This window comes from Pan paniscus, chromosome 5 (assembly GCF_029289425.2).
Source record: "Pan paniscus chromosome 5, NHGRI_mPanPan1-v2.0_pri, whole genome shotgun sequence".
Classification (NCBI taxonomy): Eukaryota; Metazoa; Chordata; class Mammalia; order Primates; family Hominidae; genus Pan; species Pan paniscus.
Window position 1 is genome coordinate 81236260 of NC_073254.2, and position 4511 is coordinate 81240770.

Genomic DNA, 4511 nt, shown 5'->3' on the forward strand with positions numbered 1-4511 from the left:
AGACCCACAGAATAGGTTTTGAGGACTCACTGGAATCCTTGCATCACACTTTGAAAAAATGCTACTAAAGAGAAATAGTTGGAACCAAAAAATGGCCTATGTTGAAATTATCTAAATAAAAGGAAAGCAAGTCACCATGACTGTGATTTTTCTTCTCTGAGAAAAACAGGTGGTAGCATTCCAGGACTTTTCTGTAGTTCAGCTAAAGACAGGGTCCTTGTCACACGGCCACGAGAAATTAGGCTTGCAGACAATTTGAAGGGTAAGGCAGGGTTTTATTGGGTGAAAAGGAAGAAAAGAGGAAACAGAGACTGTTACTAAAGCCAGAGTATGTGTTTCTCTGCCAGTGGGTTTCGAGCCTCACAGATTGAATTCCAAGTTCCACCCAAGAAAAGGAGGGGCCGGGATCCTCCCCACTGCAAAGGATGTAAAGTTCTGTGGCTCCACCCCTATGTGAACTCTTCCCAGTGCGCAGGCTGGTTGGAGTTTCTCTGGGAACCTCTTCCCACCTGGCTGTCTCAGTAGGAGAGAGAGAGAGACAGGGAAACCATGAGGCACTATACTAATGGTATAGTTTATAGATCGTAAAATTCACCGGGCAATCTGTGATCTTCTGAGCAAGGTCCAGACAAAGTGAGGAGCCGAAACAAATCGAGATTTTAAAATATATGAATTTATTAATATTGTCCTACTTTTCTGTGCCTCCACATTTGTAGGAGGTATACTGATGATCATCTACATATGTAGAAAGTCCTATGGAATCTACAAAAAAGTTATTAAAACGATTGCGTTTTGCAAAGTTGCAGTCAATTGGGTCAATATGAAAATTCAATTGTATTTCTATACGTTAGAAATTAAGAATCAAATTGAAAATTTTAAATGTACGGTATTATAAAGCATTCAAATAATTAGGGACAAATCTGAGGAAAGATGTGCATTCTCTGTGTACTGAAACACTAGAATATTGCTGAAACAAATGTTAAATGATTTAAATATATGGGGATAGATACTGTGTTTATTGTTTGGGAGATTCAATAATGTTAAGAATTCAGTTCTCTGAAAATTGGTCTCTGTATTCAACACAATCTGAAAATAAGTTTCAGAATCCGTGGACATGGCGAACCAGGTTATGAAGTGCAAGGCTGCAGTTGCTTGGGAGGCTGGAAAGCCTCTCTCCATAGAGGAGATAGAGGTGGCACCCCCCAAAGGCTCATGAAGTTCGAATCAAGATCATTGCCACTGCGGTTTGCCACACCGACGCCTATACCCTGAGGGGAGCTGATCCTGAGGGTTGTTTTCCAGTGATCTTGGGACATGAAGGTGCTGGAATTGAGGAAAGTGTTGGCGAGGGAGATACTAAGCTGAAGGCGGGTGACACTGTCATCCCACTTTACATCCCACAGTATGGAGAATGCAAATTTTGTCTAAATCCTAAAACTAACCTTTGCCAGAAGATAAGAGTCACTCAAGGGAAAGATTTAATGCCAGATGGTACCAGCAGATTTACTTGCAAAGGAAAGACAATTTTGCATTACATGGGAACCAGCACATTTTCTGAATACACAGTTGTAGCTGATATCTCTGTTGCTAAAATAGATCCTTTAGCACCTTTGGATAAACTCTGCCTTCTAGGTTGTGGCATTTCAGCTGGTGATGGTGCTGCTGTGAACACTGCCAAGGTGGAGCCTGGCTCTGTTTGTGCCGTCTTTGGTCTGGGAGGAGTTGGATTGGCAGTTATCATGGGCTGTAAAGTGGCTGGTGCATCCCGGATCATTGGTGTGGACATCAATAAAGATAAATTTGCAAGGGCCAAAGAGTTTGGAGCCACTGAATGTATTAACCCTCAGGGTTTTAGTAAACCCATCCAGGAAGGGCTCATTGAAATGACTGATGGAGGAGTGGACTATTCCTTTGAATGTATTGGTAATGTGAAGGTCATGAGAGCAGCACTTGAGGCTTATCACAAGGGCTGGGGAGTCAGCGTGGTGGTTGGAGTAGCTGCTTCAGGTGAAGAAATTGCCACTCGTCCATTCCAGCTGGTAACAGGTCGCACATGGAAAGGAACTGCCTTTGGAGGATGGAAGAGTGTAGAAAGTGTCCCAAAGTTGGTGTCTGAATATATGTCCAAAAAATAAAAGTTGATGAATTTGTGACTCACAATCTGTCTTTTGATGAAATTAACAAAGCCTTTCAACTGATGCATTCTGGAAAGAGCATTCGAACTGTTGTAAAGATTTAATTCAAAAGAGAAAAATAATGTCCAACCTATCGTGATGTGATGGGAGCAGCTTAACAGGCAGGGAGAAGCACCTCCAAACTCACAGCCTCGTAGAGCTTCGCAGCTACCCCAGAGAATAGTGTTATGTGTGTAATTCATGAATCTCTATGATCAACGACAAGGATAATTCAGTCATGGACCTGTTTTCTGGACACTCCTCCACATAAATAATTGCTAGCTTATTAAGGAATATTTTAACATAATAAAAGTAATTTCTACATTTGTGTAGAAATTGTCTTTGTTTTATGCTGTAATCATTGTCATGGTTTGTCCACCCATTATCTTCATTCTGTAAGGGAAATGTAAAGGAAGCAGGGCAGTGGTGGGTGTCTGAAACCTCAGAAACATTCGTTGAACTTTTAAGGGTCTCAGTCCCGTTGATTAAAGAACAGATCCTAGCCATCAGTGACAAAGTTAATCAGGAGCCAAGTCTGCTTCTGTGATATTATCTTGAAGGGAGGTACTGCGCCTTGTTCGTGCCTGTACCCCAAATTCCTAGTATGGCATCTGCCCCTCAGGGGGCACTAAAATGTATTATTGAAACAGCATTCTGGACTTAAATAGGTGTATGTGTGTGTTGGTTGTGGCTGTACTATTTCTAGTATAGTGAATTACATACTGAATATCCAAGTTCTCAGCACCTACTTCTGTCAAATCTTAACATTTTGCCACTTCCACATCACATTGCCATTCCTCCCCTCCAGAGGTAACAATTATCTAAAATTTGATGTTTGTCATTCCTGTGTTGTTGTACTTTCACTGTGTATAACCTAAACCATCTACTTTTTAGTACTGTTTTATATATTTTTAAGCCTTATACTTTCTCATTCTACAGCTTTTCTTTTTTCACTCATTATTGTATAATTATATGTGAAGCTTTCATTCATTAATTTTAGTACTGTGTAGCAGTATTCAATTACGCGAACTATCTTAATTCATCTGTTCTCCAGTTGAAGGCATGAAGTTGTGGCCAGTTTCTGTATTACAACACTGTAGTGGAACATTCTTCTGCATTGGGCTTACTGCATTAGTTACTTAAGATGTGTATCACAGAATAAACACATTTAGCCTTATAGACATTGCCAAATTTATCTTCAAAGTAAATGTGAGTTTTTGTGAATTACGTGAGTATGGAATGGTGTTTTATTATGAGTTTAGTTTGCATTTTCCACAATTACTCATTAAATCCTTCATTCTAATGGACACTTTATTGTGAAGAACCTGTTCATATCCTGTGCCCAACTTTGTATTGAATTATTTCTCTTTCTCTGAATAATTTTTAGGAGTTCTTTTATTCTAGACATAAATCATTTGTCAGTTTTATATGTTGCAAATATCTTCTAGTCTATCTTGTGACTTTTCTTTTTACTTTATGGTATTTTGTTGAATAAAGTTTTAATGTAGTCAAATAAAGAAAATAAGTTTCAGCAGTTTTTTTTTTTTTTTGTAGAAATTGACAAGCTGATTCAAATATTGATATGGAAATGCAAGGACTAAGAATACCAAAACAACTTTGAAAATGAACAACAAATTTAAATGACTTATGCTTTCTAATTCCAAGAAAACTTAGTTTCAATAAAACTACACTAATTAAGACTGTGATATTTACATAAAGATTAGATTAATGACCAGCAAAGCAGAATTGAGAGTCCAGGAATAGACCCAAAAATGTATGGTCAATTGCTTCTATGGGGTTTATAAAGAATAGCACTCCTGACCTGGAATAATTTATTTTCACCTCATCATGATTAGCAACCCATACCACAAGAACTCACACTCCGACGTCTGAAGAAATTTATATTGAGTTCAGACCAGAAAAAGCCATTCATCTTTTCTCTATTTCTCTTGAAGCACTCTTCTTAGAAATGCAGTCTCCAGGTAACAAGTCTGATGGCTCTGAAATGTCCATACTGGAGAGGCCATACCTCGGTGCTTCCATAAATAGCACCAGCTGAGCTCTCAGCTGACAGCCAATATAAACAGTCAGGCAAGTGTGAGAGCCATCTTGGATGCCCTAACCTGTTGAATTTTCACCATAGCTAACATCTGACTTTAAATTGTGTAAGAGACTTTGAGAACTTCCAGTCAATCTCACTAAATCATTGTCCCACAAAATGATGAACAAAATAAGATGCTCGTTTTAAACATCTAAGCTTTAATGTAATTTGCAATCTAGCAAAAGGTAACTGGAACATAGCCTTACCATAACATGCTCCAGAATTATCCTAATATG

General features: G+C 38.6%; 1 pseudogene; it reads left to right on the plus strand.

The window, feature by feature from the left end:
• Positions 1-1106: 1106 nt before the first annotated feature.
• LOC129398129 (alcohol dehydrogenase class-3-like) lies at positions 1107-2498 on the plus strand (annotated as a pseudogene).
• The last annotated feature ends 2013 nt before the right edge of the window (positions 2499-4511 follow it).